At 40.9% G+C, this 12,139-nt stretch overlaps 1 pseudogene; it reads left to right on the top strand.

The window, feature by feature from the left end:
- Positions 1 to 1,326: 1,326 nt before the first annotated feature.
- Positions 1,327 to 7,585, top strand: LOC138171168 (presenilin-associated rhomboid-like protein, mitochondrial pseudogene; annotated as a pseudogene).
- Positions 7,586 to 12,139: the final 4,554 nt, after the last annotated feature.

The raw sequence follows: 12,139 nt of genomic DNA, 5'->3' as shown, positions 1-12,139 counted from the left end.
TGTTCCCTTTTCCATTGTACCATGCTATTCCTATGTACTCTGAAGACTTAAAGAAAACTGTTGGAAAAAAGGTAATTAAAAACATTATTGAGAATGACTGTGAACCTAATTTTAATGACATCCAAGCAGTACAACAGAATATTCCTCCTAATGCTATTTCTCAGTGAGATGGCAAATTTCAGGTCAATTATTGTTTACTGTTGAAAACTAGTTTGGTACAGCCTGAGGCCCCCAGGACACATGTATACCAAGGCTAAAAATCCAGAGACTTGGAATTAACCACCCTCTTCACCGCCCCCCTCCTGCTCCCAACTAGTCTCTTGATAAAGTGGCACAGCGTCTCTACAATCCTAGCCTTTTTCCTCACTCATTATTGGGCAATTTAGAAAATACCCTGACTTTACGGGTCCTATATTAGATAGTAGTAGTCTCCTTTTGGTCTCATGCCGACTGTTAGTCTAAAATTCTAAATAAGTTTGAGCTCCGAGGGACCCTGATTCATTGACCAGAGTGTGAAAGCCATTGTACAGTCCCTGTCTGGCAGCCACCCCATTGTGGGCTGCCCTCAGCTGGAGGCTGGAGGCAATAAGGGGGCACATGGAGACAGTGCCTTGTTGGCATTTATTTTCCTCCTCCCCTTGGGAATAGTAATAAAATCATGTAAAGTGAATTCTCTGCTGCTATTTAACCTAAAAGACTAGCTGTAATGGGAATGTAAATTTAAAGATCTTCCCTGCCCCTAGGCTAAAGTGCACCTGGAGCCTGGTGTGGGAGGCTTGCTTTTCAGTAGATACTTCTTGATTGGTCAGTGAGTCAATAAGATTGTTACATTCTCTGAGCCAGGAGAAGGCTATATAAGCCCTGATGTGAGGCTTTGTTTTGGGGCTCACTTTGAGAAGTGTTCTGTGATTTGATCTGGATTCTGGGAAGCCGTTGTCCAGAGCCCCCCCCGGCTTTGAAAAACCCAGATGTTGATTTGGTATGGTTATGTAATGGTTGGACAGTTTGGAAAGCTGTCTACTTGATCTGTTTCTGTCTTGATAATTCTGCCTGTATACTTTGAAGTTCAGGGTGCTGACCTTTTTCCCCTGAACAAGGTAAACAATATATGTCTGACTGATTAAAGTAAGCTTGTTAACCCATTTTGAGTTGCTTTCCTTTAACAAAGCAGATCCAATAACCTGTGGTGGCAGTGACCCTGGGGATGCTGGGGTGTGTACTGCTACCAAATAGCATCACGAACAGGATCTGCAGAGTGAAAGGAAAGTATGGGTGCTGGGATAATTGTTTGTTTCCCAGTTGTGGTAGCTGTGACACTGTGGAGCCATGGAGCAGGAGAGAAGAATGGCCTACATGCAGACTGAGCTGAGAGCAGGAATGGTGAGCTGCCTGCATCGGGACCTGGGCAGAAGCCAGGAGCGGCTGCTGCCTGCGGGAGGAGAAGGAACCCAGGAGTTCGGAATTCAGCCACAGGAAAAGATAAGAACTGAGCAGCAAAGCAGGGGCACTGAGTGTGTTTCCTGGCTGCATCCCACAATTTGGGACCCAGGGGGAGGATGGACTTGTGACTATGGTGGGTGGGATGAAGTGCCATGGACTTCCACTGACCCCATTTGTTGGTTTTGTTGCCCAGCCCCTTCTCTGTACTTGGAATCCAGGGCTGGAGCTGTGTGAGGGGAAGGACACCCCCCTCCAATTTGGACTCTTGTTTTGAATTGAGGTAATAATGCAATGTACTTTGTGTTTGTTTAAGGCCAAGTGGCCACTTTGGTAACTTTAGCTCTGTATTTTCAAAATGTGACCTAAGAGATGTTTAATGCTAATTCAAAAGTAAATTGACTATGCTATGGGCATGAAAGATCTTGGGGCCAAATGTAATGGGAATGTAAATTTAAAGATCTTCCCTGCCCCTAGGCTAAAGGGCACCTGGAGCCTGGGGTGGGAGACTTGTTTTTCAGTAGATACTTCTTGATTGGCCAGTGAGTCAATAAGGTTGTTACATTCTCTGAGCCAGGAGAAGGCTATATAAGCCCTGATGTGAGGCTTTGTTTTGGGGCTCACTTTGAGAAGTGTTCTGTGATTTGATCTGAATTCTGGGAAGCCGTTGTCCAGAGCCCCCTGGCTTTGAAAAACCCAGATGTTGAAACCCAGATGTTGATTTGGTATGGATGTAATGGTTGGACAGTTTGGAAATCTGTCTACTTGATCTGTTTCTGTCTTGATAATTCTGCCTGTATACTTTGAAGTTCAGGGTGCTGACCTTTTTCCCCTGAACAAGGTAAATGATATATGTCTGACTGATTAAAGTAAGCTTGTTAACCCATTTTGAGTTGCTTTCCTTTATCAAAGGAGATCTAAGAACCTGTATGGGCAGCCACCCTGGGGACACTTGGGGTGCTTGCTGCTACACTAGCACAGTTTAGTAATTTTTTTCTTAAATAATCTTGACTGAAACCAGAATCTTGAGTACTCTTTTTTTTAACTTGTTCATTTTAGAAAAAAAAAATTAAAAGGAAAAAGTATAAAATTTTATTATACATGAGAAAATAATACCTGATTATTTCGATCTACTAATAAAAAAAGAATTGTTTCTTTTTTTAATTTAAGGGGTGTGGAGCCAAGATGACAGAGGAAAGCAAGAACTTGCATGAGCTCCTGCTCTAACCACCTCCAATACCTGTAAAATAGGACTCTGAACACATTCTAGAGCTACAAAGCCCACAAAGTGGCAGAGAGAACAAGTCTCCCACTGAAGGCAGCCTGGCAGGCCAGCAGGAAGGGTTTATGGCACCGAGATGGGAGTGGAGCACAGTCCCATGTGAGCCGTTCTGGCTGAGACTCACAGCCCTTGCTAGCTGGAGCAGACTTCAGGAGAGTGAGCCACTGGCAGCCTTCTCTATAATTATATAAATGCCAAAGAGGAAGTAAAAGGTCACTGGGGGACTCTGCTGATCCTGGGTGAGAGAAGAGCACGGCCTGGTGCCTGCTCCTGGGGTGGAGGACTTAGCTCAGCTGCAGCTGCTTGCTGTTGATACTGCATTTGGCTTCCATCCTGCAGATCATGGGGGGACCAAGTGGCTGACCAGAGGGCAATGGCTGGAACTTCTCTGCTGGTGCCGAGGCAGGATTCTCCTGCTTTGACCTGCTTGGATCTAGGTCGCAGTCTTGGGTGATGGTCCTGGGGTGAGGAGCCCTGGCGGGGCAGAGCTTGTGGAGGCTGTGGAGAGGCAGGTCCCTGGAAGAAGCTCTGACAACAGCTGTGCAAAACCCCAGCAATTTGGGACACAGCCCTCTCCACTCTGGAGGCAGAGTTCTACTGTGGCAAAGAGCTCAAAAGTCAAGCAACTGACTGGTAAGATGAGCAAACAGAGGGGCGGCCAGGTGGCACAGCGAGTAAGAATGCTGGCCCAGCGTCGGAAGACCTGGTATCGGTTACAGCTTCAGATACTTGGCACCCACGCAAAAATAACTGGCCGTGTAACCTTGAGCAAGTTACTTAACCCCAATTTCTTACAAAAAAAAAAGATGAGCAAACAAAGGAAGCAAAATCAGACTATAGAATCTTTTCTGGGGGACAAAGAGGATCAAAACATGAAACCAAAAGACAAAGGAAGACAAAACTCCTGCATCAAAAGCCTCCAAGAAAAATAAGAATTGGTGGCAGGTTATGCAGGAGCTCAAGAAGGATTTTGAAAATCAGGTAAGAGAAGTGGAGGAAAAATTGGGAAGAGAAATGAGAATGATGCAAGAAAATCATGAAAAATAAGTCAACAGCCTGACTGAAGAAAATAACACCTTAAAAAATAGACTAACTCAAATGGCAAAAGTGGCCCAAAAAGGCGATGAGGAGAAGAATGCCTTAAAAAGCCAAATTGACCAGAAGAAAAAGGAATTTCAAAAATTTACTGAAGAAAATAATTCCTTCAAAATCTGATTGGAGCAAATGGAAGCTAATGATTTTATGAGAAATCAAGATACTATAAAACAGATCCAAACAAATGAAAAAATAGAAGGCAATATGAAATATCTCATTGGAAAAACCACTGACCTGGAAAATAGATGCACGAGAGATAATTTAAAAGTTATTGGACTACCTGAAAGCCATGATCAACAAAGGAGCCTAGAAATCATCTTTCAAGAAATTGTCAAGGAAAATTGCTCTGATGTTCTAGAACCAGAGGGCAAAATAGAAATCAAAAGAATTCACTGATTACCTCTTGAAAAAGATCCCAAAAAGAAAACTCCTAGGAACATCATAGCCAAATTCCAGAGTTCCCAAGTCAAGGAGAAAATGCTGCAAGCACTCAGGAAGAAACAATTTAAGTATTGTGGAAATACAATCAGGATAACACAAGATCTAGCAGCTTCTACATTAAGGGATTGAAGGACTTGGAATATGATATTCCAGAGGCCAAAGGAGCCATATGAGACTCTGGACAGCCATTGAGCCCCTCAACTTTGAAAGCCCAGATGTTGATGCTTCCCTCTCTGGTAACTGACTAGGTATGGTTGTAATGGTCAGACAGTGGGAAGCCCTATCTGCTGATCTGTTTCTCTGTCTGCTTGTAACTTCTGTTTTTATTCTCTGAAGTGCAGGGTGCTTACCTTTTCCCCTGAACTAGGTAAAATGATATATGTTTGATTGATTAAAGTAAGATTGTTAACTCATTTTGAGTTGCTTTCCTTTGGGGAAACAGATCTAAGATCTTGTGTTGGCAGCCACCCTGGGTGTGCTAGGTTGCTTGCTGTTACAGATCACAGCCAATAATCACCTACCCAGAAATACTGAGTATTACTTCAGGGGAAAATATGGATATTCAATGAAATAGAGGAATTTCAGGCATTCTTGATGAAAAAATCAGAGCTGAACAGAAAATTTGACTTTTAAGTTAAAGAAGCAAGAGAAGCATGAAAAGGTAAACAGGAAAGAGAAATCATAAGGAACTTATTAAGGTTGAACTATTTACATTTCTACATGTAAAGATGATATTTGTAACTCATGAGACTTTTCTCAATATGAGGACAGCTGAAGGGATTATATACATATATATGTATACACACATTTATATATATGTATATATATGGGTGGGTGTATGTGTGTATGTATATATGTGTGTATATGTGTGTACATGTATACATAGATAAAGGGTACAGGGTGAATTGAATGTGAAGGGATGATATAAAAAATTAAATTAAGAGATGAGAGAGGAATATATTGGGAGAAGGAGAGGGTGAGAGATAGAATGGGATAGATTATCTCAAATAAAGGAGGCAGGAGAAGGCTATTACAATGGAGGGGAAGAGCAGGAAGGAGAAAAGGAAAGAATCAACCTTATTTACATCGAATTTGACTTAAGGAAGGAATAACATGCATACCCAATTGGGTATCTTACCCTATAGGAAAGTAGGGGGAAGGGGATAAGAGGAGGGATGATAGAAGGGAGGGCAAATTGGGGGAGACAGTAGTTAGAAGCAAATAATTGTGAAAGGGGACAGGGTCAAAGGAGAAAATAGAATAAATGGAGTGGGTGGTATAAGATGGAGGAAAATATAGTTTTTCTTTCACAATATGACTACTATGAAAATGTTTTGCATTACTACACATGTATAACCCATATTAAATTACTTGTCTTGTCAGCAGGGGTGATTGAGAAGGGGGAAAGGAGAGAATCTGAAACTCAAAGTTTTAAAAACAATTGTTTAAAAAAATTTTTTTTAATGCAACCGGGAAATAAGATATACAGGTAATGGGGTATAGAAATCTATCTTGCGCTACAAGAAAGTAAAGGGGGGGGGATAGAGGGATATAACAGAGGGCAGATTGGGGGGAGGGGTATTTAGTATGTTTGCCAGCTTGGGGTGGGGAATAGGGGAGAGATGGGAAGAAAATCTGTAACTCAAAATCTTTGGGAAATGAATGTTGAAAACTAAAAATAAACTTAAAAAAAATTTTTTAATTAAAAAACTTGAAGGATGAAAGGACCATTAGCAATTTAATATAGGAAATTGGAAAAGATTTTTTTAAATTTTCCTTACAGAAATTTTAAAAATTCAGTTGAAAAACTAATTAAACAAAGTCTATCAGATGTTTGAAAGCTGATTTCCCAGTTTATAAGTTTGTTCCATTTTCTTCCTCCAGTTTGTATTTTGGGTAGTATATTGAGAACTGGTTAAAAACAAGTTGTGTCGTAACAGAGAAAGAATAGGAGAGGAGCTCCCATTACAAGTTTGAAGAGCAGATGCCACCCTTTCATCTCTTTATCACCAGCCTTATCTTACTAGAAAGCAGACTTCAATGCTACTTTCTGGTCATCTCCAAATCTGTGCTCTGGCCATCAATCTCATTCCCCTCCCACTGGCATCTTGGCCTCTGCTCTTGGAATCCTGGGCTCTAATGAGTGAGCTTGGGCTTCCATGTTACTTCCCAGCTATTTCCACACCACACTTCCACTGCTCATGCCTCTCCTACCCTCCCTTTTCTTCTCTTTATGTCTTATTTTACTGCATTAGAATGTAGGCACCTTAATGTGGTGGGCGGGGCTTGGGAGCAGGTGGAACTAGGGCAGCAGGGTTGGGACGATGCTGGGGGTTGAGGGCTAGAACACTATGTCAGCTGATCCTGTGCCCGGCTGTTGGGCACCAGGTTTAAGTTCTGTATTCATTTGAAAAACGGATTCAGAAAAAAGCAGTCAGAAATTAATCTCAGTGACCAGATGTAGGAATAATCATTTAAGCGTCTACTATGTACCACGCACTAGGTACAACAAAAGAAGCAAAAGATAGGCCCTGCTCTCAAGGAACTCACAATCTAATGGAAGAGTGGGCGAAACATAGAAATCCTTTAATATGTCTTTCTGTCTTCTATCGACCTTAGGTACCCTTGATTTTTACTGTTGGGCTTACAACGTATGTTGGATAAGTTGTTATTTGGCAGTTAGAAGTGCTGAAATCCAGGGTCCACAGTTCTTTTGATAGCATAGAGGCAAATTGGGTAGACAGCAAAAATGTCTCAAAATGACTTCAGAGAGCCATTTAACAAGTGATGGAATACCCTAAGTGGTGATCAGTGAACTGTGCTTGGTATCATAGTTGCTAATGTGTTCTGTATTCTGTTTATGGAGAGAACCTTCCCTACAGAAGTCAATGGATACATACTCTACCCCTGGTATAGCCTTCTTTCCACCTTCAGTTGTTTCTCCTTACTTCACACAGCAGCAAACACTGTTTTGTGGAATTTCTCCACAAGCATAGTCAAAGTCTTTGAAGAAAGCAGTTCATAGCCATCTCCAGATACTATTTTGATTTTTGTCAATCATGCCAGTAAAGTGGCCACAGGGAGATCTGGATCATCACTTAGAGCATCAGGGGCCATCATGATTGGCCTGGAAGCTGTTCGTACAAAGATCTTTGAAGGTAAGTTGGCATCTTCTTCCGGCCAGCATTCACCTTCACAGCAAGGAAGGGCCCCCAAAGCTCTTATTGTAAAGGGACATACAGCTGCCTGACAATGAGAAGGGCATTTTTTGATCATGTGGTGTGTGCTGAAGGAGTCCAGTTTGGATTATGGTGTGTGGCCACGAGCTGATTTGGAATGATTTAAATTTTCTTTTTAATATTGTTCTTTCCCTCTCTTTGATGTCTTTGGAGTAAATGCCTAGTAATGGTTGGTTGGTTGTTGTTCTTCATTCTTAAAGAGGATAAAAATGACACCACTATGTCAGAGTCAAGTTTCAAGGTGTCTGACTGTGGCTGATCAGATCAATATGAGCTTGGAATGCTCTACGACAGCTTGGGTGCAAACAATCCATGTGAACATTTGGGATGGTTACTCTAAATGTGTGCAAACTGTGTTTTCTTTTTTCAAGTCTTGAAGTTTATATCATTTTGTGTATAACATATATACATTGGATGTGTTTGCTTTGGAATATATAATGGATAATGTGAATATATGCATATATAAATGCATATATGTGTGTGATAGTAATGGCATTTAAAGATTCCCCTGTATTGGCTTAGTTTTTCAAATTGATTGTGTTAAAACCCAGAGCTTGTTAATCCCACCTGTGGGATGGACTTGTTGACTTGAAAAGAGAGACACGAACTGGGAGGAGCTGGTGACGTAGATTTGGAGAGACAAGTGAGAGGCAGAAGAACTTTTTTTTGGAAGCAGCACCTCGTGGAGAGAGAGAGAGACTAAGAGAATTTCTGGTGGCCACTTTGAATTGCCCTGGACTTTTGAGACCTGCCCCCTGAGCTACCAAGGACTGAGGAGACATGGCTGTTTTGCTGGTACTTTGTCTGTCTGTTTTGATGTTCTTTTGCCAGATTTGTCCACTGGTGAAAGACAGTCCTGTTGTTGAAGAAGTCCTGGAACCTGGCTTTTGGTTAAGAAGCCCTGAGACTGTCCTGCAGACAGAGAGTGAATACTGTCCACTGGTGAAGGACAGTGCTGTTGTTGCAGGGGTCTGGGAACCTTTCTGTTGGTTCAGAAGCTCTGAAGAAGGATTTTCTTGTTGTATGTTTACAGAAATCCTAGGAGAGGGTTTTGCTAATGTTTTCAGGGGTTCTAGGACTGTTCTGCAGACAGAGGATGAATTAATGGAGGGACTGGCAATGTATCTTGTGGCCTTGCTAAGCCTTGTCTCCCCAGGAACTAAGATTGCTGAGAACTTGTCAAGATGAAGAAAAGACCTCCATTTGGGTATTAAGTGCTGTATTTAAACTTGATGTAACTCTGGGGTAGATTGAATTGTGATCCAGGGGTGGGGGACTTTTTGACCTTTTTGTGTTCTATGGTTGAACAAATGAATGTACTTTACTTAGATTGGAAACTTCTCCATTTGAGAAGAGGGGCTTTGTGGTGTACTAAATGAAGGTACAGCCTAGGGGTAAAGTAGTATTTAGAACAGGGACTTTGTAATTGATTGAATGATTGGAAGGTCCTGGGGTGGGGTAGTACTTGGAGATTATTTAATCACACTTAGTAAATGCTGTATTTTGAATGATGTCATGTTTTGATCTTCTCTGTTCTTGGTTTGTCACTGAATAAAATAGAGAGCACCTATGCTGGTATTTTGAACCTTGGGAAGTTGCCTTTCCTTGGCATTACATTACATTACAGTACAATGTGTTACACAAATGTAAATACATATAAAATGAATATATGATGAATAATGAAACCATTATCAAAGGAACTTAATGCAAAGATTTTCCCGAATTACCTGGTTCCCTTCTCATTTTAGCTGCATTAGTCTTGTTTGTGCAAAATGTTTTAAATTTGATATTATCAACTGCCTCTTCTCTTTCCCTGCTCAGAGCCCAATAACAGGTTTTCCTTCTTTCTTTGCGTTTAAACCACATTTCATGATCCACCCTCCATGGTTAGAGTTTTCTGTGTTTATGACTCATCCCTCCCTGAATCTATCGTTTGTTGAATTCTACCTTCTCTTCTCTCTTTACCCTACTGTTTCCACATTAAGTGAAATATATTTCTGCACCGAACTGTGTATATCTGTGTATTCTTCCATCCTTTAAATTCAGATGAAAATTAAGTTCATGTCATCCATTTCCCTCACTCTTTCCTCATTGTATACTCCAGTAATATTAGGGTTGATGGGAAAGATTGTGTCAAATTCCCTATCAAAATGGAATTGTTTATTGCACTAACATTTCTTGTGTTTATATTTTTTATATAGTCCTTGACTCCTGTGATTATATGTCGATGTTTTTAATTATCACTGACATTTTCATCAGGAATGTTTGAAAGTCCTCTATTCTGTTAACATTTTTTTCCCTTGTACCTTTATATTCATTTTTTTTTCTGGGTAAGTTATTCTTAGTTACAAGTCTGTCTGTTTTACTCTGGGGAATTTGCATTCTGAATTCTCTGTTTCTTTATGGTGGTAGCTGCTAAATTTTGTGTGATACCAACTGTGACTCTTTGGTATTGAAGTGTTTCCTTCTGGATGCTTATGTATTTTTTTACCTGGAAGGTCTGGATTTTATCTATGATGTTTTGTCATTCTTGTTTGGGGGTTTCTTTCAGGAAATGACCAGTAGATGCTATCCATTTTAATTTTGCTTTCTGGTTCTGAGAGACCTAGGCAGTTTTCTTTAATGATCTGCTTAAATGTGATGTCTCTGATCTGTTTTTGGTTTTAATTTATTCTTAAATTCTTTGATTTGTTTGCCAGATCAGCTCTTTCAGATATTTGATTCCTTTTATTTTCTTAAGTCTTTTGATTTTGTTTTAATATTTCTTATTGTTACATAGAGAGTCGTTAACTTCTTTTTGATCACTCTAATTTTCAAGGAGTCTGCTGCTTATGTACAATTGTATTCTCGTTAATTCTCTTTCCAAGATTTCTTCCATACTTCTCAATTATTTTCTAATTATTTCCAATAGCACTCTCATTTCATTTATAAGATATTTTTTAACTCTTACAAAAATCCTTCCTTCATATCTTCTAAGAATTCTAGTTGAACTCATGCTCAATCTGTGCTTTTCTTTGAGGCTTTGCTTGAAGATTATTTGGAGTCATTCTCTTCTGTTAGATTTGTGTCTTGGGCACCTGAAAGAAAAAAAGAAGATTCCTCTTCTAATAATCCTCTATACCAATTAAGTCACAGGTCCATCCAACTTTCTAGTCCTGATCCATAATCTGTTATTTAAGAAAAATTCCACGAAGAAGGGATTCACTTTGATGATAGTTACACAGTTTTCAGGAGTCATGGGTATATTACAGCCTAGGTGTGATGGGAGCCCCAAAATGCAAGGGAAAAGGGTACAAGACTGCCTCAAAAAAAATATTCAACCACTAAAGCCTTCCAATCAAGATGAGTTTTATTGGTAACACCAGGCAAGATTCCTACTGAGTCAGCTCCTATCTGTTTCAATTCTGCTTTGCTCATAGAACACAGTGCTTTCTCTGAAGTGTGCATACCATGCTGAGCGGTCCTGTGCCAGTGTCTCCCATGTCACATAATTCCAAAGTTCTTCAGAGAGACTTTGAGAGTGTCCTTGCATCACTTCTTCTGACCATGTGAATGCTTACCCTGTGTGAGTTCTCCATAAAAGTCTTTCTGGCAAGTATATGTTTTGCATTTGAACAATTTGAACCCTAATTCCGCCCCTTGGAGTTGTGCTCTCTGAAGCAGAGTCTGAATGCCTGGCAGTTTAGCTCGAGTAAGGACCCCAGTGTCTGGTGCCTTATCCTGCCAGGTGATCTTCAGAATCTTCCTAAGACAATTCAAATGGAAGCGATTCAGTTCCTGGCCAGGCGCTGGCAGACTGTCCAGGTTTCACAGGCACAACAATGAGGTCAGCGCCACAGCTCTGTAGGCCTTCGGTCTGGTAGTCAGTCTAATACCTCTTCTCTCCCACACTTTCCTTAGGAGCCTCCCAAACACTGAGCTAGGTCTGGCAATGTGTGTGCCAACCTCATTATTAATGTGGACATCCCTGGAAAGTACACTGCCAAGGGAAGTGGACTTACCCACAGTATTCAAAACCTCTCCATTTGCTGTAACTGGTGGTTCCATGTCTGGATGGTGCAGTGTTGGCTGAGGGAGCTCCTGGGTTTTCTTGGTGTTAGTTGTTAGGCCAAAATTAGCACAAGCAGCCAAGACCTGACACATACTTTGTTGCATCTCACCTTCAGAGGCTGCAGTGAGTGCACAATCATCCACCAACAGCAAATCATGCACCAACCCTCCCCCCACTTTGGTCTTGGCTTGTGGCCTTTTCAAGTTGAAGAACAGATGCCCTCTTGCACAAACACAGATTTTGTGATTGTAAGAAGAGATAGACAGGATGTGAGAGTGAAGAAGGTGCTGTGGATTTATCCTTTCCAAGCCAAATACTCACATTCAACAAAAGGGGCAGCCTTTCATCTAAAATATATTGGAGCAGCTAATTTCTTTGGAGTGACAAGAAGGAAACATCACAATTTAATTGCTGACCTCTTCTCCTTCTTGGACTATCGTGATACCAAGATTCAACAGAACTTATGAATACATAAAGCACAAAGATATTGAGTGTCAGCTGTTTCTATTATATCCTTCCGTGACCCATCTTTAACCTGCTGTTAACTAATACCCTTCCTGAAACTTCTGGAGACGAGTTCTAGAACTCCTTACA

Source organism: Petaurus breviceps, unplaced genomic scaffold, assembly GCF_028583685.1.
Source record: "Petaurus breviceps papuanus isolate PSGF00001 unplaced genomic scaffold, PetGlider_PUasm1.0 419, whole genome shotgun sequence".
Classification (NCBI taxonomy): domain Eukaryota; kingdom Metazoa; phylum Chordata; class Mammalia; order Diprotodontia; family Petauridae; genus Petaurus; species Petaurus breviceps.
This window is presented reverse-complemented; position numbering and strand designations above follow the sequence as displayed.